Source organism: Furipterus horrens, unplaced genomic scaffold, assembly GCF_987537825.1.
Source record: "Furipterus horrens unplaced genomic scaffold, mFurHor1.1.pri manual_scaffold_5, whole genome shotgun sequence".
Taxonomy (NCBI): domain Eukaryota; kingdom Metazoa; phylum Chordata; class Mammalia; order Chiroptera; family Furipteridae; genus Furipterus; species Furipterus horrens.
The window spans coordinates 604,966-631,594 of NW_028327175.1; the positions used below are offsets into that span (position 1 = coordinate 604,966).

The window sequence follows — 26,629 nt, forward strand, 5'->3', positions numbered from 1 at the left end:
CCAGGGCCTCGGGGCAGACACAACAGGGGCCGCGTCGGGAGCCCCCACAGCACAGGGCCCCGCGGAGGCCGGGGTGTGTACCCCACCTTCGCGCTGCCAACACAGAAACGCTACCATTTGGTGTCCAGCGCGCTCAGGTGTCCATTAGGGAATATTAACATGCGAAGCCACTCAAAAGATTGTTCTATGAATTCGAAATGGCTTTGGTTTGCAACAGGTCTTTCCTCACATACCCTTAAAAACAATTTTCCCTTTTAAACCAGATCTCCTGTAAGTTTTCAGAAAACAAAAATGTCATCAGGCTTTAAAATAAAGAAAAAGCCAAATGCTACATAATCTGTATTTACCAACTACTGTTCTGTGGAAATGACACAGTACATATATATCAACGAAGAGTCCACAAATAGTTCCATAAATATGTGGTCAGCTGATTTTCAATATAGGTATTTCAAAGTGATTCAATGGGAAACAATGCCTTTTCAACAAATGAAACTGGGACAACTGAACATCTCTATCAAATAAAAATTAAAATTAAAAAGAAACCTCAATCCTTTCCTCCTAACTCCATGTAAAAACAAAACAAAACATTTAAAATGGACCATAGACCTCTTGTGTAAATGTGAGCTTAACTACAAAATTTCTACAAGCAGGAGAAAGCCCTGTGACCCTGGGTGAGGCACAGGTCTCCTAAGGCACATACCATGGAAGAAAAAAATTAACCAGTTTTACTTCAAAATTTAAATGCCTGTTCTTCAAAACACACTGTTAAGAAAATAAAGACAAACCACAGGATGGGAGAAATTATTTGCAAACCATTTGTCTGATACACTTGTATCCAAAGTACAGGATTGGGCAAAAGCAGGATGGAAAATAATACAAGAGTAAACTCTGCTGCACTTACTCCCAACTGTAAACCTACTTAGGTCCCAATTCGTATATAAAGAACGCTTTCCACTCAACAAGAAAGCTGAAACTTTCCAAATGGGTAAAAAACTGAACAGACAACTCACCCAAGCGCGTAAGAGAGGTGCTCAGCATCGTTATTAGGAAAACACAAATTCAAACTACAAACCCACTCCAATGATTACGAGAGGACAATGTCCAATACTAGAAGAACCAGAGCCAGAACCACACAAAGCACACAGCTGGTGTGAGCACAAAATGGCCCATTTTGGAAAAGAACATTTAGTTTTCAGCACCCCATTCCTATAGCCCTGAAATCCCACTGCTAGGTATCCCCCCGCGCAACAACCCCCAAAAGTGAAAACACTGGTTCACACCAAGTCCTACATACAAATGTCCGAAGAAGCTTTATTCTTAAATAGACAAAGACTTGGGGAGAAAAGAAAGCGTCTAGTAACAGTTGTATATCCACACAATGGAGCAATAAGAAGAATGAGTTAGAGGACTTCCGGCCAAGATGGAGGCAGAGGTAGACACGCTGCATCTTCCCTCCACAATAAGTAAAACTACCTCAAAATAAAAAACAACCAGGACTACAAAAAAACTGAGCTGCATGGAAGTCCAACAAAGATATGAAGAGGAAATACCCAGACAGGTAGGAGGGGCGGAGCTGGGGCAAGAGGACAGGGTATGGTGGTGGCACCAGCAGGACGGCGGAAATCGCAGTCTCACGTTTTAAAAAGTCAGGAGGGACACCTGGGGAGCGCTCCCAGCACCAGACCAGACAGCACAGCTCACAGTTCCAGCACCCGCGACCTGGAACTGGGGGAGTGAGGGGGGAGTGGTACTGTGCAGACCAGTGGGGGTTGGGGAGGCGGCAGAAACTGCCGGTCTCTCAGCAGAGTCCGCTTGTTTAAACGGCCCCCACGGTCCTAGAATGTCCACAGACCCACCCACTCTGGGAACCACAGCTAGGGCCACAGCTAGAGGGGCACCAGTCCCATACGGAAGTGGAAGAAGTGACTGAAAGGGGGGGGGGCGAGTGCTGAGCAAGCAGCATTGTTCCCGCTCAGACCCCTCCCCCACATACAGCGCCACAACGAGGTGAAACAGGTCATCCTGTACTGATGACTCCCCAAGGCTCCGCCCCTTACAACATAACAGGTGTGACAGCTCTACCTGGGACACAGAGGCAAACATAGGAGCCTGTCAAGACAAGGAGACAGATAAGTATGGCCCAAAAGGGGGAATGGATCAAGGTTCCAGTGGGAGAACTAAGCGACAAGGAGACAGCCAACCTAACAGACGCAGAGTTCAAAACACTGGTGATAAAGATGCTCACAGGCTTGGCAGATATGCTGGAGTACAGCAGACGCATAAAGGAAGAAGTGAAGGCTATGCTAAGTGAAATGAAGGAAAATCCACACAAAACCAATAGTGAAGGGAAGGAAGCCAGGGTTCAGGTCAATAATTTGGAACGTAAGGAAGAAATAAAAGTCAACCAAGAAATAAGAATTGAAAAAAAAAAATAGACATACAAGTCCAGGAAGCACGGAGAGTCCCGGGAGAGCTGGACCCAGAGGGGACCACACCAAGACACATCATAATTAAAATGCCAATGGTTCAAGATAAAGAAAGAATCCTAAAAGCAGCAAGAAAAAAGTAGAGTTACCTACAAAGGAGTGCCTATTAAACTATCAGCTGATTTCTCAAAAGAAACTTTGCAGGTAAGAAAGGATGCAAAAAGTGTTCAATGTGGTGAAAAGCAAGGACCTACAACCAGGACTACTCTACCCAGCAAAGCTATCGTTTAGAATGGAAGGGCAGGTGAAGTGCTTCCCAGACAAGATAAAGCTGAAGGTGTTCATCATCATCAAGCCATTATGATATGGAATGTTAAAGGGACTCATTTAAGAAAAAGATCAAAACTATGAACATTAAAATGACAACAAACTCACAACTATCAACAACTGAATCTAAAAAATAAAAACAAAATCTAACGAAGCAAACCAGAATAGGAACAGAACATAGGTATGGAAATCATCTGGAGGGTTATCAGCTGGGAGTGGGAAGGGGGAGAAATGGGGAAATGGTGCAGGGATGAAGCAGCATAATCAGTTGGTACAAAATACACAGGGGAGAGTTAAGAATAACACAGGAGAGTGAAACCAAAGAACTTATATGCACAACCCTTGGACATGAACGGGGGTGCGCGAGAGGGGGACTGCTGGAGGGAAGGGAGATCCTGGGCAGAGGGGAGCAAAGGAAGAAGAAATTGGGACTATTGTAACACCATAATCAATAAAATGTCCAAAAAACAAGGAAGAATGAGCTAGAACACACCCAGCGCCATGCAGGGAAGACATTAGAACAAGCCTACATACCACCTGACCCCTCGGTGAGCCTCTGGGACACATGCGCACCACCAAGGACAAGGAACAGCCTGACGGTGTCCAGGCCTGGGAGGGTGGGAAGGCACTCCCTGCCCAGGACAAGGGAACTTTCTGGGGCAATGACAAGGTTCTATATTCTCATTGTGGTGAGGCTACACAACTGATTTGTCAATAATATTCAACTTTTACATGAAGAGAACGTACTTATTGTTTATAAACCTAAAGATGGGTTCCCACCCCATTTAAAAAATTAGCAGGCTGACATTTATAAAGACCTACTAGTAAAAATGTTAATTTTCATTGCAGGACATAGGATGGACAGTGTTCCCCACATACGGGCACACCTTGGAGAGAATGCAGGTGTGGTTCCAGACCACCACGATCAAGTGAGCACGCAGTGAAGCAAGTCATAATGGCCTGGAGGGTCCTGCGTCAGTTTGTTAAACACACACACACACACACCCGTGAAGCGCAATAAAGTGAAAGACACCAAAACAAGCAAAACAAGGTTTGCTGGTATGATTCTGACCTTAAAAGTTATTTTCTCCAGTCTGAGATTTAATGAACTTCTCCTACAATTTTTCCTCTACATCAAGGACCAAGCCCACTAATCCAAATTGGATGTTGATTTTTACAACACAGGATAGCTTTAATGTTGGCTAACTGCCTATTCAACTGTCCGGATGGTAAATATTAGAAAAAGAAAGGAAAAATATCCTAATTAGTAACTATACTCCCTTAAAGATGAAGTACTTAAGAACACTAGATCCTTAATTTCTTTTAAGGGTGGCGAGTGACAAGTAGAGGGTGTTCTGGAAATGTGCGGTGGGGGGAGGGGGGGTGTCTTCTGAAACAGTCACACCTGGGCTCTTCCCTATGGAAACACATCTTTTATCTTCTGTGTCACAGCTGGAGGTGGCTGTGATCTCACGTGCATGGGACACGGGACTGTCTTTCATTTCAGGACAGCGAAACCGACCTGTGATGAAAGGTACGTGGATCTGACTGGACTCTACCACTGGTCTAGGTGCTGTCCATTGTGGGCAGCAGCCAGCAGCCCCATTCGTTAGTTCAATTCAAACTGGAAGTAAATGAAACTCAAAACCCAGCTGCTCCTGCGCACCAGCCGCGTGTCCCCAGCTCCGCCTCGCAGGGCACACCAGGAAGGCAGCTGTAACCCGAGCAGGCAGGTAACACAATTCAAACTCCGACTCTGCCGCTCACTGAGGACCTTGGGTAAATTATTTAATCTCAGACTGAGTTTCTTAAAACCACTAAATGGAAATAGCACTCATTTCACATGTTAATTGAGAAAGGCACTTTCTAAACTGAAATACTATCACTATAAACATTAATTATGAGGTAATCCAGAAGGAAAATAGTGCTGAAGGAGAGCAAACTCATGTGAAGGATAGATTAGAAACAAGTCACAACTGTAACATCACAAGGAAAATGAACGTTTTCTAAGTTCCTGAAAGGGAATAGTAGTGCCTTTCCTCGAGATACAGAAAGCGTGTGTTCAGAGAAACGGCGCTCAGGGCCGTGCGAGCTGCGCCCGCAGCGTCCGCCCTCCTGCGTCCGCGCTCGCTGTGCGGTCAGCCAGGACACGGCCTGACCTCGCCAGGCACCGGCCACTGCTGCCTCTCAGGGCCTACTCGTGAGTACAGGTGCGGACGGCCAGAGCAGAAAGAATCCTGCACCTCAACGACACAAACCATGGGTTTTTAAAATGGGCAAACGACTTGAATCAACATTTCTCCAAAGGCACGCAGAAAGACATCACTAGTCACATCACTAACCATTAGGGAGATGCAACCGAAACCACGGTGACGAACCACTTCAAACCCATTAGGATGGCCATTATCAACAACACAGAAAGTACCAAACGTTGGAAAAGACGGAGAGAAACTGGAACCCTTGTGGACTGCTGACAGGAATAAAAAATGGTGCAGCCACAGTGAGAACATGGGGGTGCCTTACAGAATTACCACACGACCCAGCAGCAATTCCACGTCTGGGTACATAACCAAAGAAGCAGGGGATAAAGCAGTGAAACAGGTATTTGCACACCATGTTCACAGCAGCCAAAAGGTGGAAGTTGCCCAAATGCCCACCACGAGATGACTGAACAAACAGATGTGGCACACACATCCAGTGAATTATTCTGTGTTAAAGAGGAGGACGTTCTGACACCTGCGACAACACGCATGAACCTGGAGGGCAGCAGGCTGAGCGACATAAGCCAGGCACGAAGCACAGACAGCGCCCAAGTGCAGTCACTCGAGGGACGGACGGAGAGGGGCCAATCCCACGGAACTTCCAATAACGGTGACTGCGAGGGCTGGGCATCCACGCCACCCGGGCACAGCTTCCGCCCGGGAAGACGGGGAGCTGCTCAAGGCAGACGCGCGCAGGGCCGCTCACCAGGCCCCTCCGCTGCGGCGAAGCGCGCGTCCCTCCCAGGGCAGGACCCCGCCCGCCCCCTCCCCCAGCAGCGCGCACCCCCTCCGAGACGGAGTCGGAGTCGGACAGCCAGGGCAGCGGCTCTCAGGGCACCGATGCAGCCCCGCCCAGCCGCTCTCCTGCTGCTGCTTCGGTCCTAAGCGCTTCCTTGTTGCACTGTCCCCCGCTGTAACGGAAAATAAAACTCAAGAAGTGGCTAACGTGGTAAACGTTATGTCTGGATAGTCTCACAGACTGACTGGGAAGTTAGTGTGAAGGGGGGGAGGGGCCTCACCTCCACACTTCATGCATTAGCTAGAAAGGCAGAAAGACGTAAATCTTCTCGATTCATTCAGATGGAGAACACCCTTTGTCCTCTGAACTTTCAGCAGTACCACCTCCTCCCTGCGGGGCAAACTCTGGGAAGAGACGCCCGCCTCCCGTGGGGTGGAGCCCCAGGGCCCTGGGCTGCAGCGTGGGTGCCGCCTCGCTCCAGTGAAGAGAAGGCAACCGTGAGCACAGGTAGGTCAGAAAAGGCCCTGCCTGCCCTGCCCACTTTGCAGACCACTGGCCCTGGGAGACGCGCTGCCGCCAGAAGCCCACGCAGGGCGGCTCCGCAGGCCAGCAGGGAGCACAGGCCCCGGGCCCCAGCGAGCCTTCCACTGACCGCACTCAGCCCAGCTACTCCCGAACTTCTTACCCACAAAAACAATGTGAAATAAATATTATTTGTAAAACTCATTCATTGAAAGAATACATACGTTCACTGAAGAGCAAACTGGTTTTTTACTAACTAGTATGCATGTGTAAGGGTAACTATTCCTGACAATTTCTCATTTTAAGAATTTTTAAAAATCTACTTGCAAATTTGAATTTCAAAGGAAACAACCTATTTAACTAGGATTGTAAAGTTGTTGTTCTTGCTATAAATAAACTAAGAAAACGTTTAAAATATGGTTTAAAAAATATAATCTCAAAACTGAATTAAAGGGAAGAAAATTAAAGACCAGAAACATTGCACTCACCAAGCTGTGAACAGAAAGAAGACTAGAGAACAAGAAACGGAGCAGGACAGCTTGTATAAAAAGATGCCGAAACCAGCAATTACTTGAAGGGATACAGAGCAAAAGCCCGTAAATGCTGGGTGGGGCAGCTGACAAAAAGGGAAAAACAAGCAGGTAAAACGAAGGAAAAATAAATAAAACGAGACCCAAGCACTAAAGGTTTACCAGTATTTCTAACATTTTGTTTGTTAGCCTCCTACTAAAGGTAATGGACCTGATCCCCAGAAAAAGATATAAGCGCCCCTAAAATTGCCCGTTTCAGAGACTTCTCAGACTGTACTTCTCCCACACCCACTCCCGCAGCCCAAAGCAATGCATGTTAGGAACCCCTAGCACACAAACCACAGGGGAAGGGGAGGCAGGGAGGGAATACATCTCCTTCCAACTCACTTCCCTAAATATGCCCGATCTGACCAGGGCTGCAAGAGTAATGAGACCACGAGCTGCACTTGAGAGCGAGCCTCTGGCCACAGGTAAGACAAGACTATGGGGAGCAGAGCTCACAGGTGTCTTTCAGAGCCAAGAACCACGCTGGAATAAACAACGAACCTGGAAGGGAGGTAGGGTGTAAATGGCATTGCAGGTGACACCACTGACAGAAACGAGAAAAAAAAATAATTTCAGACACTATGATAAACAGGGATTTGACATTAAGTAGAACCGTGAACTATTGGAATGGGACTTTATGCAACCCTCTATAATTAACAACAACAAAACAGCTTCAAATGCATTATTTTCATCAGCTTTATGAAGAACTAAAGCCAGGATAGATGAACATATAAGGTCACATGGGCCCTTTTCTAAATATTCCAAATGCTAAACCAAAAATATATCTAACTCCCTGACAGGCCCTGTTGTCCCCATCACCACCCTCACCTAGATCTAAATGGTCCCCTACACAGTCACCACAGGTTGAAAGAAAAGGCAGCTGCGTCAAAAGCAGGTAGATCCTCTGGCCCGGTCCAGCGTCCATCCGCACTTGCTAATCTTACTTCGGAGACTAGAAATTCCCATCCTTCTTCCCTTCTGTAACTCCATGTTATTTTCTTCTTTCAGCTCACGCCTATTCTTTCCCTGTTATTACCCATTACTCTTGCTTTCCTACTATTCCCCCCTTCCTGGATTCTCAGGTATCAGCAACTTTAAGCACAAAAATCCATGCAGTAATCTCACTTCAAAACCGGAGAAAAAACGCCCTGGCTGGTGTGGCTCAGTGGACTGGGCGCCGGCCTGAGACCCGAAGGTGGCGGTTGGTTCCATCGGGGCACCAGCCTGGGTTGAGGGCCAGGTCCCAGGTTGGGGCCGTGCACGGGGCAGCCTATTGATGTTTCCCTCCCTCTCTCTCTTCCACTCCCTAAAAAATGTTTTTTAAAAAAGAGAACGTCTGTGTCATCTTTCATCATGACATCTGATGATAAATCTGATCAACAAACTTGACACCCACTTACTTCTATTCTTTAAGCACAGAAGTGGCACGTGCTTGCTTCTCCCGCGGCTGTTCCACTCCCTCCTGTGCCCTCCCCCTAAAGTAACTAAGCAAAGTCTTTAAGACAGAAGTGGCCAAGCGAAGCCGGCCTGCACCTAGCGCTTCGCTGCGCAGAGGGGCCCGGGCGCGGAGCTCTCAACACGGCCCAACGCCGTCTGAACGGCCAGCGGCCCCAAGTCATCGCTCAGCTCCTGCCAAACGGCGCCGCCAGCTCTCATTCCCTCGGCCTCACGGCTCCTCTGCGGACCGTCACCGGCGGGAACCGCGACGGCCGGAAGTACGGGAGCGCCAGGAGCGTCGCGGTAACGCGGCGCCCCAACAAAACGCGTCGGTCAGGACGGCGCCGCCGGAGGGCACGGAGCCCGGGCCGGCCAGCCGCCTGACCTCCCTTCCCTGCTCCCCACCGGACAGCGCGCCCCTCGCAGGACCAGGGCGGGAACTGAGCGGCGTGCGGAGCGCAGGGCACGGCCGCCGGCCCTCGGGCACCCCGCCGCGTCCGCCGCCCAGGCCCAGGCGGAAAGAGAGAAGTGAGGCGGGAGAAAGCGGGCCTCCCCGCGCCGCCACTAGCGGCACTGCCGGCTTCACGCCGGGGACACGTGGCAGCACGAGGCACACGTGCACGTTCCTGTCCTTGAACGACCGCTGCGAGCGAAGGCCCCCCACGCTCTACTCCGGCGTCAAGTTCAGTGGAAACCCGGCCTCCGGGGTCACCCGAAGCCTGATCTCCCGCTCAAGGCGACGCCACCGACGGAGCGGCTCCAAGGAGAAGGGTCGCAGCCGATCAAGGGCGCTCACTGCCAGGTCCTGAGCCACGTTTAAGAGGCGCGTTCCTCTGGGGCACACGGAACTGAGCGAGCGCAGGGAGGAGGCTCTGCCGCGTCGGTGGAAACGCCATGAAAACACTGGGTCTGACCTTGAGAACAGGGCCTGCCCGTCCGCCCTAACGAGGGCACTGCTGAGCCCCGGCCTCGCACGATCGGAAAGGCGGGGTGGCGCGCCCCCATGCCGAGGGGACGGAAACAAGTCACAGACCAACGACCGGCCACAGTGAGAGGCATCGGGGCCTCACGTCGGGCGTCACTCCCCGACCTCAGAGAGACGAGTCAGCGAGACCAGGTCTAACGGCAGCAGCGCCGGCGTGCTCACGGGCGGTAACAGCCTTAACACCCCCACGACCTGAAACCCCTACAGCTGCGCGCCTCTGACCCACGGGAAGCGCCCTGACTCGTGAGGCCCAACGCCCTGCACCCGCCCCACGGACGCGCGCCTGCCCTGGGAGCGGAGCGCACCCAGCGCCGGTCGCTGCCTCGACTTCCCATGACAGAACGACGTCAGGCAGGCGCGCGCGCCCGAAGCTGCAGCGCGAGCACGGCCTGCGCCCCGCCCAGGGCCCCGACTCTGGCAGCGGGACCCACAGGGCCCCCGCCCTCCCCACCGCGAGCGCGGCGCCCTTCCGGGGAGGCTCAGGGACCCCAGGCCTGCGGGACACACTGCGGGGGTCCCTCCCAGCCGGACCGCGCCGCCCCCCCGCCCCAGCGTACTCACCGACGCCTGCAGGACGCGCAGGAGGGCGCGGGGTCCGGACGGCGCGCGAAGGCCAGGCGGCTGTAGACGGCGTCGCCCGAGTCAGCTGCCCATGTCCCGCGGCCCGAGCCGGCGCCCGTCACTCCATGCGACGCGGCCGCCGCCGCCGCCGCCGCCGCCGCCGCTCGCTCGCTCGGGGACGTCCGGCCTAGGCGGTGGGCAGCGGAGGCAGCGAGCGCCCGGCTCGGCCGCAGCGCATCCCGCGCCGGCCCGCAGATCTAGCCCCGCCGCGCCGCCGGGGGCCGCACCATCGCCCGCGCGCTGACACCCGGAGACCAGGCGGCGGCCAGGCGCTCGCGCGGCGTCCTCATCAGGCGCGCCGGCCCATGGCGCCCGCGGGGCCGAGGCCCAGCGCCCGGGGCGGGATCAGCTGCCGCGGGGCCCGGCGGTCTGCGCGCGGCGACGGGACCTCCGGGCGGCTCCGGGCCGGCCGCACCCTGGGGGTCCGGGGGCGGGACCCCGCAGCTGCACCCCGGCCGCTGGCCTCAGCCGTGGGGCCGCGGCTTCCCGGAGCAGCCGGGCGCTTCACTCCGCTTCTGGGCAGAGCGGTCCGCACGGGCCGGTCCAAGATGGCCTCTCCGGTATCCGAGCCTCTCGCGCCCCGGGACGGTCTGCGTGCCCGAGTCCCTCGGTCACCTGTGAAAGTTACAGGGAAGAAACTTGAACGACAGAGTTCGGACGTGGAGCCAGGAACGAGTCCCGACTTCCAGGGCGGCGAGGCCGACCCGAGCGCGGGGCCGGGCGGCCGCGCCTCCGCAGCAGGCAGGGGCGCGGGCACGACGCGGGCCCGCAGCAGGAGCCTCGCCCTCCGGGCAAACGCCGCCACCGCGAGCGGCGCCCCGCTGCCCGCCCCGCGCCGCCCGCTCCCGCCGGGACACCGGCAGGTGTGGGCCGGGCGCTCCCCGCGCCGGGGGCGGAAGCCGCTTCCGCGGGGCGGCAAGGGCCGCTGGGAGGCGGGCCCCGGGGGCGACGCCGTCCCGCACCGGCCTCGGCGGGCGGCCGCCGGGCGAAGTACGGGCGCCACTTGTCTCCATGCAGGAAGCGGCTTCCCCCGCCGCGTAGGCCGCTCAGACCCAGGGCCGGCGCGCGCGGGGAGCGACCGACGCCCGACGGAGGCCCCGACCCTACGCCCCGGCCGCCCGGCCCCGGAGCCCGAGGGGGCGGCAGCGCGCGAAGGCGGGCCGGCCCCCGCCAGGCTCGGCCGCAACCCCCGCCCCGCCGCCGGGCCCACGCCACCCCCCCACCGGCCTGCTCCCGGCTCCCGCACCCCGTCCGCGGGCACCGCGCGCCGCCAACGCCGCCCGACGCCCTCACGGGACCCCAGACTCCGGCGCGGGCACGGAGCACCGCGTTACCTTCCGCCACCTCACAGGGGCCCCCGGCCTGGGGTGCCTGCGCTCGGTCCCGGGACCAGGATCTCGGTACTTTGAATAATCCCCTTTTGCCGCTTTTCCCTCCCCCACAACCAGTCTCCGTCCCAAAATGGCGCCGACCCGATCCGCAATGTTCTGGGCCAAGTCTCGCGAGATCGGGGACGGTGGCGAGGCGGGGCAGGAACGGGAGGGCTGAGGAGAAGCGGCGCGGGGGCGGGGGCGGGCGTGGCGGCGGGAGACGGGGCGTGGAGGGGGAGCCGCGAACGACCCTGTGGGCGGGGCAGACGGCGGAGCGCCTCCGCCACAGAACCTTCTGGCCCGAGCCGCCGATCACGCCCCGGCCGGAGACGCTCCGCCCCCCACGTCGGGCGGCTGGGGGCGGGGCCAAGGCGCGGCTACACCCGGGGCGGGGCTGCGAGGAGGCCCTGGAGGGGCCGGGGCTCCGCGCGGTGACGTCAGGAGCAGCTGGAGTCGGGGATTACCCCCTGCTGCTGACGTGCGCCCCCGGAACAATCGGGAACGTTCGGAGGAGAGGGGATTCCCCGCTGCTCCCAAAGGGGCCGCCTCCTCCAGCGCGTGCCCCGCCCGGCGTCGCCGCGGGCCTAAGGCGTGGGGCTGCCCGGAGGACAAGAGCAAAACGCCCGACGGGAACCCCGGGGCGGGCGAGAGGCGCTTCTCTGCGGCCCCGCGCTCGGTCAGGCGGCGCGGGTCACGTGCTGGCGGCGCTGAGCCGGCGGGCCGGCGCCTGTAACCACGGTGCGCCGCCGTGGGCCGGCGGGAGCGGATGCTGGGGCCGCGGGACTCGCTCCTGGGGGCTAGGCCCCGACTCCCCGAGAGTTCGTCCGGCTGCTGGGCACCGTCGACAGGCCGATTGTCCTGTGTACGTGTGCTGAGGTGCCAGCGCTCACGCGACTTAAGTCAATGTCGTGTAGTCACTTCGCCTAACAAGGGGAGGGCCCCCCCCCGGACACCGGTGAAGGTAGGCTTCCGGGAGGAAGCAGCTTTGTGCGCCTGGAGGCACGTGGGGGAGGGGAACCCCGGAAAATAACGAGCTTGCCCAGTTTGAGTCGCAAAGGTTCCCTGCACGGAAACCTGGTCGTCCCTTTCCGTGCACTCTGGGGCTTGTAGTTCAGCGGACCACAGACGTCCCGGGGAGAGGATTGGACGGAAGCCCACCGAAATGACGGCTCCCACGCTTGGCTTTCGTGGGGAAGCTGGTCACCGCTGCAATTAATGCTGCCTCTGGCTGAGCATGTGTGTATACATATATATAGTGACAAGTAAGTATGCACCGTGTGAGCGCACAGAGAGGCAAGTTCAGAGCTTTTCCTCGTCCTTATTCTGCAAAGTACACTAGGGAAACGAATTCTTGTAACGTGTATGACAGTTTAATATTTAATTATATATACTCACTTATTATTCCTTGTAGCTAGTTTGACTTAACAGCTATGTCAAGAACCTTTACCAATCATTAATGAAAAGAACCAACTCTTGTAAAAAGTTAAAGGATATGAACAAGCCAGTCATATATGTGTCAATGACTACGGAAAAATGTTCTATCTTATTAGAAATAAAACTAGCAGTGTGTGAACCCTGAGAAAGAAGAGACCTACTAGGAAGGGCTCCTGGGGGCTACCTAGGCTCCAATTTTTACAAGATGGAACTTAGCAACCACTTCCGTCCGCCCTGGAGCCCCTCTGCAAACTACACTTCAAGGAGCAGACCGCGCGGAACAGCCTGCCCCCACTGCGTTTCTGCCGCCTGAGCTGCCTTTATAAAGGGCTTCCTAAAATCCTATTGCAACCAATAGGACCAAGGCTTTCCTCATCCAATCAGAACTAGTCATCAGCTTATCTGCTGACCAGTCAGACAGGCTCCATTCTGCCCAATCAGGACAATGCCTTTTAGACCAATCAAACTGCAAGAATTTGGAGCCCTCATTTGCATGAGAACGGTCTAATCAGCTCCCCTCTGGCTGTGAAAGCCCACATTCCATTTCCTCTACTTTGATCCTGGAAAGATGTCGGAGACGTTTGTTTGTTTGTTTCTAAATATGCTTTATTGATTATGCTGTTACAGTTGTCCCGATTTCTTTTCCCTCTGCTCCCCTCCACCCAGTGCCCCCCTCCCTCCAGTTGTGAGACGTCTGTTATTATTGCTCCTGTTGCACGAGACTCCAATGGCCAGTCTCTCGTCTGTCTCTACCACTGGACGCAAAGATCCTTGAGCACAGCAACAAGGTCCTCTTCATGTCTATTTATAGCACCTGGCACGGTTTCAGTCACGGTGTGATGTAAAGTCGCCAGTATTTGTTAAATACATGACTTCTCCCCCTTTAATCTTGTTCTAGTCATGTGTTACCTGCAGTTCGCAGACTTTCCCTTCTTATTGAACATTCTGTGCAATTATTATTCCCTTTAATTATAGATTGCCTTTGCCCTCTCCACTCTCTACTTTGCAAATTTTTATTTTTATTCCTAGAGATCTTGTTCAAATAACACTCAGGTAAGCAACCATCAGGTAAAGCTCAGAACTTTTATCACTTTTTTTTTAATGTGTCTTGATTTTAGAGAGAACGGAGGGGGGAAAGAGAGAAACATTGATTGGTTGCCTCCCATAAGCATCCCAAATGAACCTGCAACCTAGATATGTGCCCTGACTAGGAATCGAACCCCCAACCTTCTAGTGTACAAGATGGCACTCCAAACAACTGAGCCACACTGGCCAGGGCACTACTTATTCTTTTGTTCCACTTTCTAGGTGGTGAGACCCTGGTCAGAGACACTGTTCTATTCACCCCCTGCCCTTAAACCAAAGCTCAGCCTGTAGAAGGCTGGATGGACTGATGACTGAAGCATCCGGAACCCACTGGGCTCCTGTTCCCAGGCACCAGCGCAGCCTGACCGACCTCTTGGGTCCCTGTTCCCTGGTGCAGAGGTGCAGAGGTTCTCTCCTATTTTCGGTTCACTGCTGACCCTGGTCCTGCTTTTGCACTCATGGTCCACAGATTATCTGAATTGAGGCTCAGATATCCCACCTGGAGAAAATCAGAAACACGCAGCCGTTCTCCTTGGTATAATCAGAAATATTTGCATGCTTCTCTTTCTTTCTGGCAAGTTTCACAATTTGTGCTAATCCTTTTCATGGGTCCCTCTTCTCAATGGGTTTCAAAAGGAGAGATTCCATGCCCTTTTTGTCCCCTGCTCTGTCCCAGCACCGGGTACAATGCTGGGCAGAGTAGGTATTACATAAATACTACCTGCGGGAATAAAGGACTGGAGGATGGTTCTTTTAAAAAGAACCCTGCTCTACAAGAAATAAAAAATTTTCTTTTAAATTAAAAACAAAAAAATGTTATCTAAAACATGAAAAATGATGGAGTGTAATTTTAACTGAAAAAATCTGTGTCACCCTGGCTGGTGTGGCTCAGTGGACTCAGCACCAGCCTGCGAACCGAAATGTCACCAGCTGGATTCCCAGTCAGGACACGTGCCTGGGTTGCGGGCCAGGTTCCGAGTTGGGGGTGCACAAGAGGCAACGGATTGCTGTTTCTTTCTCACGTCAATGTTTCTCTCCTTCTCTTCCCCTCTTGCTAAAAAACAAGTAAATAAAATCTTTAGAAAAGATCTGTGTCATCTTTAATCATGTTGACATCTAATGATAAATTTGACCAGTAAATTTGGTACTCATTTCAATTTTTTAAGCATAAAAGTAGTATATACTTGTTGGAGAAAGCTTAACAGACACAGAAGAGCATATACAAATCAAAATTACCAATAACTTACCACCCAGAAATGATGGGTCGTAAACATGAATGTATTCCTTTCACCAGAGAAGGAAAACTCTGACTCCAAAAAACCTCCGCTGCCTTGTGGCATACCTCTTCAGGGGAAAGGCTAAGGGAGTAAACCCCGACAGAAAATCCGGAGCCGGAGTCCCTAAGGCGGTTTGACGTTGTAGTCAACACCGGCAACTCCTGCGGCGCACCTGAAGCCAAGCTGTATTGACTCCGTCTTTCCCTTGGACCCTTCAGCTGCGAAGAGAGGGGGGGTCTGCTGCATGGGCAACAGCAGACCCTCCATATCACCCTGCCCAGGCTCTGTAGCTTCAGCTTCGCTGGAGAGGACACTCCAGCGTCATCGCAAGATGTCGATTCAACACGGGAGGAGACAGATACCGTGTCACTCCCGAGTCGGACTGCACAGCCATTCTCGGCGGTGCAGATAGACTCTTAAGAAGCTACACCATCGTCTCTCGAGACGGACGGCTGCCGACGACGATTCCTTTCACACATTCTTTGCATATTATATCTCTGCATCATAGCGTACATACAGCTTTATATCGACTTTTTATTTCATATGTTCTAAAAGTCCCCACATTTGTTTTTATTTTGTCTGTGTTCCATTTTTTAAATTAACATAATATTTTGGTTCTTCATTTAAAAAGATTTATATTAGTCCTTTTGATCTCTTTAACGCAATAAAGATGGCATTTTGAGCTCCTTTCCTAATCTGCCGTGCACGAGAAAAGGTTTCTGCTCCCATTAAGACATCCCTAACTTACCCCATGATTATAAATTTTCCTTTACCAAGGATTTTCTCCCTTTTGACGAGTTTTTAAATTGTACATAGAACTAATTAGCAGAGAATTGACCACTTCTCAATTGGAACGACTGGTTGGCACATATTCCCCCAGGCTCCAGCGATGGGTGGCCCGGGTCCCCTACTGGCCCAGCTCTGTAACCCCTCTGCTAGGAGGTGTGAAGGAAAATCACTGGCATAAGCACAGCTGCCAGCAAACATTTTTAAATGTCCTTCCCAACATGTGGCTTCCAAACCAAGCCTCTTCTTGCATGGCATTTATAATTTACGCCTACAGCGGAAACATGGGCACTTGCATTGTCGTTGCTAAGGTGGCTTGTCCCTTTTGCCATAGTCTTTTCAAGGACGTGCGGCCCATTTTGATATAGGACATGCTCCATCACCTCTGGAAGTGGGGCCCAGGAGACCAGGAAGTGTGACTCCCCACCCCTGCACCTTGTTACCGACTGGGTAGCATGAGGGGAAACTGAGTCCCGAGCTGGGCCTCTGGGTACAATAAACATGAGGGACCCTGCTTAGAAATCTCTTTGTGGGGGATTTCCTAGCCTCTCAGCTTTCCACATTCATATGGGGTAGCAGCCCCCACTTTTGACTCTGAATGCCCATTCCATGAAAGGAAGTCCATCACGGACCTGAGTACCTTGACTGAATCAGTAGCTTTTGGTGAAACTCAGCGGCAACCCCCCACCCCCTCTGCTTAAATGCCCAAAGGCCTCTCCTGACACAGAGTCTACTGCCCCATCGGCATATGGGGACACATGTAGAAGCCAAGTGACACGATCAGACCCCACCAGGGGAAACTGAAGATTTCTCATTTCGATAGCTTAAGTCTGTAAGTTTCAGAGTTACAGTAATCATAGATCAGTTCTGTTACCAGGGAGACCAAGGCAGGGGCTCCCCCACCTCGGCTCTCTCCTCACAGACAACACGTGCAGTGGAAATGAGGGGCAAGTGTATTTATGAAACACCCTTGAGCACCCAGCTAGTCTGAGGGCCCCGACCATTGGGATTCTAGGGGTTTTATGCTTGCAGCCGGCTTCTGGGTTCCCCCTCCCGCACCCCTCCCCAGACCTTGGGATGAACACAGTTTCAAAGGCTTCCTTTCCCAGACAGTGGGAGTGACACACACAGGAGTTCAAGGGCTCCCCTCCCCCTGCGCTATCATGGCGTTTCTGGTGGTTTCGGAACACCTGGCGGTCTTATCGGACCAGGCTCAGGACTGCGAGTCGGTGGGCGAGGCCTGCCTCCCCGACCCCCGCCTTGGTCTGCCACACTTCTGCTTCACTGAGACCAGAAGCTGTGTTCACACTAACTGGTTTTGATTAAAATTCATAGAAATGAGTATGGTAATAGTATAGTTTATGTTACAAGAGCACCTTTGATTATATTTGAATCTTTTGCTTTCCTTTTAATTATGAAAATAATAGAAACTTTTATTTAAAATGTAAACCATATGAGCATATATAAATTAGAAGGAAGTCCCATCATACCTCCGGGGTTAAACTTGTTTGTTGTGATCCTTGTAGATTTTTCCTATGCACACATGTGTCACACACACATGTATATTTTAATAAAATTGACCTACACATTCCAGTCTGCAATTTAATAATATATAGACTTCTTTCCATGTCAGTACACTTAGGGCTAACTTACTATTTTTAAGACTTGCTGATAATCCTTTGGAAGCATTTACCTTATGTTATATAACCACTACCTTCTGCGGCGCACCTGAAGCCAAGCTGTATTGACTCCGTCTTTCCCTTGGACCCTTCAGCTGCGAAGAGAGGGGGGGTCTGCTGCATGGGCAACAGCAGACCCTCCATATCACCCTGCCCAGGCTCTGTAGCTTCAGTAGAAGCTACACCATCGTCTCTCGAGACGGACGGATGCCGACGACGACGACCTTCTGAAAGAACTTTTAGGTTGTATCTAATTTTTCTTCCTATAAACCATGAACATTTGTGAATTTAGAGAGCGTGCTTGGAAAGGAAGGGGAGGGGAGTGGTGGAAAAATTATGGTTCATATGTCAGTGGGTGAATCATTGAGCCAAGGATGGTAGTTTGAAAGGAAGATTTGGAAGATGGAGGCCTCCTTGCACAACCATAAGAAGGATCTCTACTAACCTCAAAACATAAAACAGCTAGAACTGCCAGAAAATTGAAAGGTATGGAAGTCCAACAACCAAGGATTTAAATAAGAAATATTCATCCAGAGGGGTAGGAGAGGCAAAGACAGGAGCCAGGGTGAAAGGACATGGTGTGGCGGCAGTTAGGAGGCAGAGGCAGTGGCAGTAACCAGCAGAACGGGCAGTCCCACATTCAGGTGTGGTGGGTGAAAGCTGGGAGGGACACCTGGGGAGCGACCACAGCCCCAGAGTAGAGCGCACAGCCCGAGATTCCAGCACCAGGAAAATAAAACGTCATGGCTTCTGGCCGTGAGATCCAGTAGAGGATGGGGCAGTGGACGAAAGCGCCAGCTGCTCAGGAGAGTCCATTTAGAGGTCCCCATGGTCCTAGAACTGAGGCAAACCCATCCACTCTGGGAACATCACCAGGGCAACAGCTAGAGGGTTGCCAGTCGCATACAGGAAGTGTGCGAAGTGACTGGAAACGGGGTGAGTGCCGAGCAAGCAGCATTGTTCCCTCTCCAACCCTTTCCCTACATACAGCACCATACAGCAGGGAAATGGGTCACCCCACCATGGTGAATACCTAAGGCTCCCCCCTTACAACATAACAGGTGCGCCAAGACAGGGAGTAAAAGGAGCTCTACCTAGTACACAGAAACACACACAGAGAGGCTGCCAAATTGAGGAGACAAAGAAATATGGCTCAAATGAAAGAATAGGTCAAAACTCCAGAAAAAAAACTAAGCAAAACAGAGATAGCCAACCTATCAGAGGAAGAGTTCAAAACACTGATGATCAGGATGCTCAGAGAACTCATTGAATATGGCAAACACATAAGGGAAGAAATGAAGACTACACCAAGTGAAATAAAGAAAAATCCACATGGAACTAATAGTAAAGGGAAGGAAACCGGGGTTCCAATCAATGAACTGGAACATAAAGAAAAATTAAACAGTCAACTGGTACAGAATTAAGAAATAAGAATTCCAAAAAAAAAAAAAAAAAAAAGAGATAACAAGAAGATTCTGGGACATCTCCAAAAGTGCCAACATCCGAATCATAAGGGTTCCAGAAGGAGAAGAGGAAGTGCAAGAAATTGAAAACATATTAGAAAAAATAATGAAAGAAAACTTCCCTAATTTGGCAAAGGAAATAGACATACAAGTCCAGGAAGCACAGAGTCCCAAATGAGATAGACCAAAAGAGGTCCACATCAAGACACATCATCATTAAAATGCCAAAGGCTAAAGATAAAGAGAGAATCTTTAAAGCAGCAACAGAAAAGAAGGGAGTTACCTACAAAGGAGTGCCTATAAGACTATCAGCTGATTTCTCAAAAGAAACTTTGCAGGCAAGAAGGGACTAGCAAGAAGTATTCAAGGTGATGAAAAGCAAGGACCTACAACCAGGATTACTCTATCCAGCAAAGCTATCATTTGGAATGGAAGGGAAGATAAAGTGCTTCCCAGACAAGGTAAAACTGAAGGCGTTCATCATCACCAAGCCGTTATTATATGGAATGTTAAAGGGACTCATTTAAGAAAAAGAGATCAAAACTATGAACATAAAATGACAACAAACTCACAACTATCAACAACTGAATCTAAAAAATAAAAACAAAATCCAACTAAGCAAACCAGAATAGGAACAGAATCATAGGTATGGGGATCATTTGGAGGGTTATCAGCTGGGAGGGGGGAGGGGGAGAAATGGGGAAATGGTGCAGGGATGAAGCAGCATAATCAGTTGGTACAAAATAGACAGGGGGATGTTAAGAATAATGTAGGAAAGGGTGAAGCCAAAGAACTTACATGCACGACCCATGGACATGAACTAAGTGGGGTGGGATTGCTGGAGAGAAGGGACAACTGTAACAACAAAATCAATAAAATATACTTTAAAAAATAAAACCAACAACAGCAAAGTAAATAAATAAAAAGATTTGGCAAAATAACGTTATTTATTGAGCATTTAAGATGAACCAGGTCCTAGTGAGATATGATCCATGCACTGTTTCTCTTAATAGGGTCGCTAGTTTTACTCCCGGAGACTCGGGAGTGTCTGCATTCCGCGATTCGGATTTATTCTGCGCCGGGAGCTGCTGCTGCGCTGTCGGCGGAGCACGGAGGACACAAACGATCAAGGCACAGCGTGTGCCCGGGACTCTCACGTTGCGTCTCCTGTTCACCGCCGCGGGCTCCAGCGCCCGGGAACAGCCGCTCCGTCTCGGCCAGGGAGGGACTTTCCAGGCTCTGCGCTCAGGGCCACCTTCGAGGCGCACAGAGCGCGGCACGGCGTCCTCCCAAGAAGCGGCCGGTCAAGAACCCCGCCCGACGGCCCGGACGGACGCCGTGCGCCCCTAGCGGAGCCAGGCGTTTGCAGACGCGAGAGGCCGCGGCTGCCCCCCGGCTGCCGGGGCTGGGACGGCGCGGACGGCCCGAGACCTGCCGCAGGCACCCGGCCCGTGCGGGGCGGGCGTCCGTCCTGGCAGCTTTGGAGGGAACGGGGGCGACGTGCCCGCCTGCGCCGGCGCAGAGGCCTCCCGCGGTCCGCTGGAGGGGAGCAGCGGAAGACGCAGCCCCGGGAAGGAGGCGAGAGGCCCGTGGGCTGCGGCACGGACCGTGGCGCCGCCCCCGCCCCGGCCCCCACTCCTCCTGCGGGCGCGCCTGTGCCCTCGCGCCGCGACCCCCAGTCCCCGCCTCGCGCGCCCTCGGCTGGTTGGCGTCGCACGTTGGGCACGAACAGATTCAGGAGCTTCGCAGAGGACGTTGTGCTTAACTGTGTGTGAGGACCCGGCAGGAAAAGTCGGCGACGACAGCTGGTTTCCAGTTGGGGCCGGTGGGTGGCGGCTGGTGGCCCGCCCGAGTTAGGTCCCCGAGGCAGAGAAGTTCAGGGTCGCGGGAAGGCACAGGTTCAGGCTGGAACGCGCAGTGGGTGCCAGCCTCAGACCAGCTCCAGGTGGGCAGGAGCCCATTGTGAGCCCCGACGACCTGCGTCCCGGGCTCGCGCCACCCCCTTCCCCAGGGGGGACTGGACGACGCTCCCTATCGTCTGTCGGAAATGCGCTTCTGGGGTCTCCAGCCGGGTCGGGAGGGAGCTGGGGGAGGAAGGGCTGCCGGTGTCCTCCGTCCGCGCTCTGAGTCCTCGAGGGACAGCGTGTGTTCCCAGGGCCCGGTGGTGGGACCTCACTGACTACGAAACTGAGAGCGCTACACCAAAGAGAGGAAGAAAAATAAATAAAACAAAAAGACAGAAAAAGAAACACACTCTTCACTCGTGGAGTTACTTCGCATCTCTTTTGTTTATTGTGTGCCCCGGCCACGGCTTGGTGTTCTCTTCTTTTTCTTTATAATTTTCTCTCTCTCCAGCCCATGAAGTTATGGAAGCAAAGTAGTTACAGCTGTTTGGCGATTCTATCAAGATTCTAACAAGTAAATGTGCTTATAAGTCAGAGCGTGAGCAATGCTCGGTCCGGTCGGGCCTTTTATGGGAGAGGCAACTGATGGATGTTTCTCTCCTTCTCTTGCTCCCTCCCTTCCCCTTCTCTAGAAATAAGTAAATAAAATATTTTTTAAAAAAGAAATAGAGATACTTTCCAGTAGAAAAAAATTATTAAATATTAGAATAATTTGAGAAATTGCCATCTTTAAACCCTCAAACTTGGAAGAACTTTAAATTGGAGTCTTTTTAACTAGGGCACTTCCTTCTTTTTTCCCTGCTTTTCTGATAACAGAATGCTGGTCTCTTGAGGGCATTCGTTCTGTGTAGTATGAGCGGGGCCAACCCCGGCCCACGACCCAAGCTGCCCCTCACCGCGTTCCAGGCACGGTCATGGGTCCCAGAGCTGCCTGGGCCGGGTGCTGCCTTCCTGGCCGCAGTACTGATGTGGTGCCTCACCCAAGCCACAGCCGCGAACCTTCTCTGAGACTGCGCTGCACATGCACTCACTCTCTTTCTACTGGAGTCACTAAAAACAATGGGGTGTAAGTCTGGAGCACCCGGTGGGAAACTCACGTTTCCATCTGGCCTACCGGAGAGAGAATCACAGCCAGAACCCTAACATTCTGTTGGCCCCTGGGTCAAGTCCAATGACTGTCTCTGGGCTTCACAGTAATGGAAGCAAAGAACTTGCCTTGACTGCTTTGTGCTGGGTTTCTGTCGCGTTTGGTCTAAGGAACGCCCATGACTTCAGCATTTCCGTCCTGTAAGGTGATGGATACTATGTAACGTAGTCATTCAGCCACGATACCCAGAAGCAACTGTGAAAGACCTTCCACTTCTGGTAAAGGAACTGACTATCATAAACCACCAATGGGGGAACTGTAACAATTCTGTTTCTCTCTCTTTTTGTGTCAACACTGAGGCTTACCCGAAGAAGAATCAAATTCACCTATTTTATCTATAAATAAGTTTCCCTTTAAAGCAAGATCCCTTTTGTGGGAAATAATAGAAAAGGAAGCAATTTACTCTCTCCAATGTTCCTCTGCTGTCCAGGGCAGAAGCTCCTTTCACTTCAGCAGAACGAAGGGGAAGCAGAGAAAGCCTGGGAAGCATTCTTCTTCACTGCAAAGGGTAAGTTCAGCCGAACTCCTAGAAGCATAAAGCAATGCAGGCAAAAGAAGGTAATCACTTTGTTGGGGAAGTTGGTGACTCAAAGAGTGAGAGAAGCAGAATTGGAATGAGAAAATAGACCTGGGTAAGGGAGAAAGATGAAAACTAAAACATATTTAGAATTTTCTTTGTTGTTCTTTGCTTAAACTTACATGCAAAAATAATTTTTTTTACCAATATAACAATCATTCATTCATTTAAAAAATTGCCATGGAAAGTCTACTCTGATGGAGGCACCTGGCTAATGCTGAGGCTGTAACAAAGAGTAAGTGCCCTGTGACTCCATATGTATTTATAACAGTAAAACTTTGATTGTAAGAAAAAAGGAGACAGGGGCATCAGACACCCACTGTATTGCGTCAATGGACGGGGACAAAGTGAGCAAATAAGCACAGACAAATGGAGGAGGGTGCTCAGGCCATCCTTAAGACAATGAGGACGGACATTTACAAGACACAGGACAGCTGACCCAGGACCAGGGTCTCCATGATGACCCTCCCTGACACCAGAGCTGACGACGCAGAGCGCATTGGGAATGGCCCGCATCCACGGTCAGGTCGGGTAGAAGATGCACAGGTGACCTAGGAGCCAGAAGTGGCCTTCATGAAGGTGTGAGAAATGCTCACAATAAGACACCGGGACACAGGACCTGAGCAGCAAAGCAAGGCCTTTATTCACGAGTCTGCAGAGCCGGGCGCACCACCAGCCAGGAGAATGTGCGCACCAAGTAGACAAAGGAAACTGGTTTTATACTAATGCAATCAGCTCCCCCCACCCCTCTCCTTCTCCCCTGTTTCTTCATTACTGATTACTCCGGGTTCACACTCTAACTCTATTAACTACTTAACTCAGGGTGTGATTAACTAAGGGTAATCTAGTTATAGGTCTATCTCCAATTTACTTGTGTAGAAAAAAAGGACACAGTGACTCCCAAACCAGTAGAAAATCAGTAATAACAAAGGGCAAATGTAATTAAAGGGTCTCTGAGAAGGGAGTTGGCAGCACTAGCATATTCACAAATCACAACAGGGGCATTTAGATAACCATGTTAGATCCTAACTCTGGAGTAACCAGTAATGGAGAAACGGGGAAGGAGGAGAGGGGAGGGGGAGCTAATCACTTTCACTTTAGGGTGGGGCACTTTACTATAAAACTAGTTTCCTTTGTCTGCTTGGGGCGCACATTCTCCTGGCTGTGAGGGTGCGTCCAGCTCTGCAGACTCGTGAATAAAGGCCCCGATTTGCTGCTCACGTCCTGTGTCCCGGTGTTTATTGTGAGCGTTTCTCACACTTGCAAAGTTACACTCGCTACATCTTCCCGTTTCTCTGTGTTTGGTGATGACAATCTTCCTCCTTCTGACCCCAGAGATGTGTGTGAGGAGCTGCAGAATGTCATTTCCTCGCCCCTTTTCCATGATGCATCTGTTAATTTTCTCCTCCTGGTTTGAGAGTCACTGGCTTGCTTCTTTATCCCTCACAAAGCAGCTGGACTGGGCTCGGAAGGACCCCTGGAAGGGCGTGGTGATGCCAGCAAGCTGAACGTGGGGCCAGGAGAGCAGAAAACAGAGAAGAAACTGACCTGGCCCCTCCCCTACCAAAGGTTTAAAACCTGAAAAGAATTGAGCACAAAGGAGGAAAGAACTTGAATTGATGAGAGCTTAGAATATAGATTGTTGGACTGACCTGGCCTTTTTGTTATCGGAAAGTGACAGGAAAAATACCGTAGAACACGCCCAAGATTCTGTCCTGAGACAGACAGAAGTGATTCTGGAGACCAGGTTTACATGCACAAGACGAGCAAGAAAGAAGGTTGTTTTCTCTTTGCACCTACCAAGCCCAGATGACCTATTAACCTATTCAGCCACCCCATCCTCTCATCTGTGGCCCCCAAGAACAAGCCCGTTTGCAAACACTAACCACGGGAGCTTCGGCACATTTGTGCTTGTGCGCCGACCGGAGCGTTCCTGGTTCTCACTGTGTTCTGAAGAGGGTCTCTTGATCCCTAAATGAGAAGCTCTTATGTGAGGGCCAGCAGGTCCCAGCTCCACATACCTATACCCTCTACCATTTTTTAAATAATAAATATTTTGTGTCGCCCCTTTGTAAGAAACAAGGTCATAGTGACTCCCAAACTAGTAAAAAGTCATTAGTAACAAAGGGCAAATGTAATTAAAGGATCTCTGAGAAGGGAGCTGACAGCATTAGCATATTCACAAATCACAGTAGGGGCATTTAAATGAATGAGTTAGATTGTTCCTCCGGAGTATCCGGTCATGGAGAAACGGGGGAGAAGGAGAGGGGAGGGGGAGCTAGTTGGGTTAGGGCGGGGAAGCTAATCGCTCTCACTTTAGGGTGGCAATTTCAGGGTAGGGAAGCCAAAACTATAAAACCAGGTTCCTTTGTCTACTTGGGGCGCCCATTCTCCTGGCTGTGAGGGTGCGCCCGGCTCTGCAGACTCGTGAATAAAGGCCTCGCTTTACTGCTCAAGTCCTGTGTCCCAGTTTTTATTGTGAGCGTTTCTCACACCTTTACCATAATAAAGTGGAAGGAGTTTATAATAAAACACACAGTTCCGTGTGTAAATGCTTAGTCCGAGGACTGCATAGTGGAATAGCCATGTCTCTGTGTTGTTGGAGACAAGCTGTGAGAAACGCTCACAATAAAAACTGGGACACAGGACTTGAGCAGTAAAACGAGGCCTTTATTCACGAGTCTGCAGAGCCGGGCGCACCCTCACAGCCAGGAGAATGTGCGCCCCAAGTAGACAAAGGAACCTGGTTTTATAGTCTTAGCTTCCCCACCCTAACGCAACTAGTTTCCCCTCCCCTCTCCTCCTTCCCTGTTTCTCCATGACTGGATACTCCGGAGGTACAATCTAACGCGTTCATCTAAATGCCCCCATTGTGATTTGTGAATATGCTAATGCTGTCCACTCCCTTCTCAGAGATCCTTTAATTACATTTGCCCTTAAGACCCTTCAATTACATTTGCCTTTTGTTACCAATGACTTTGCTACTGGTTTGGGAGTCACTATGACCTTGTTTCTAACAAAGCCAACAGGCCCAAGATGGATTTGCTTATGCTAAGCCCACCCCCCAACCCCTGTGACCAAATGAGGATTTAACTTTATTATAGTCTTGGCTCCCCCAGAAGTGGAATTTCAGACCAGTCAGCCAGGAGTCCCCTGATCAGCACTAGCGAGGTGGTTATGGGCGGCTGGGTCCTTCTTGCCAACACTGTGAAGAATTACAGGTCAGCAAGTCCATTGGTCAGTGATGTGTTCTCCTGGGAGAGAGCTGCCGGGGTGGGGTGAGGGGGAATGCACTTGGCACAACGTGTGGGGTGGGTGAGGGGATTACAAACCGCTGTGGTGGGAGGGGGGGGTGCACATCCCTCCGAGGGAGGGTGTGACCCCCTAAGCGCAGGTGTGGGCAGAGGTTTGCTTACTCAGAGTTTATCCTGCTCCAGACCACCTCTTGTTATCCTGTTAAAAACAGGCTGGAGGCACTTAAAGCTATTTATGAGCTTCTTCTGCAAGTCCTTGGGACCCCTCCCGCCCCTCCTCCTCCTGCTAAAGTTCTACCTAACAAGGTCACCTGCCTGATAGACCCTCCCTTCCCTAAAGAAACGTGACCTCCCAGGAACCAACCGTTTTTTTTTTTTGTTTTTTGTTTTTCTAATCAGGGTAACTTCCTTGTTCCGCTCCCTGCGGTCCAGCCTCGTTTTCTGCAGCCCCGCCACCCCCAGCTCTCCTCCAGCTGCTGGATGGATGGAGGCTGTCAACTCAAGTCTGGTTTTGCTCAAATAAACTCTTAAAATGTTTAATGTGCCTCAGTTTATCTTTTAAGAGCTCCCCCATGTGGAGTCACTGACTGCAAGAGCTGCAAGGGCAGAGGACACCGTGTGCCCCACGGCTTTAAATAAATGGCATCAGCTGACAGGTCACAGCGTTGTTCCCTGAAGTTCTGATTGTTTTTTGGTGAAGTTTCCCACAAAAGGTTAAGTACAATTACCCTTCACTTTATTCAGTATTTGCTTTCCTAC

The 26,629-nt window shown here is 51.7% G+C and overlaps 1 protein-coding gene and 2 long non-coding RNA genes across 4 annotated transcripts in view; all 3 read right to left on the reverse strand.

Moving 5' to 3' along the window:
* Nucleotides 1-10,193, reverse strand: part of GPBP1 (GC-rich promoter binding protein 1) — a 60,308-nt gene extending 50,115 nt beyond the window's left edge. Inside the window, exon 1 of the mRNA XM_090276102.1 lies at nt 9,834-10,193. The gene's annotated coding sequence lies outside the window, so the exon portion shown is untranslated. The remainder of the gene's footprint in view (nt 1-9,833) is intronic.
* The window catches only part of LOC150008081 (uncharacterized), a 597,743-nt gene that overhangs the window by 562,748 nt on the left and 8,366 nt on the right, over nt 1-26,629 (reverse strand). The gene's annotated exons all lie outside the window — the stretch shown is intronic.
* On the reverse strand, nt 19,962-25,221 carry LOC150008088 (uncharacterized). The gene is made up of 3 exons (XR_016511091.1): nt 24,503-25,221; nt 22,108-22,177; nt 19,962-21,184 (listed from the first exon to the last, which is right to left on the reverse strand). It is a non-coding gene; the product is annotated as an uncharacterized LOC150008088 (long non-coding RNA).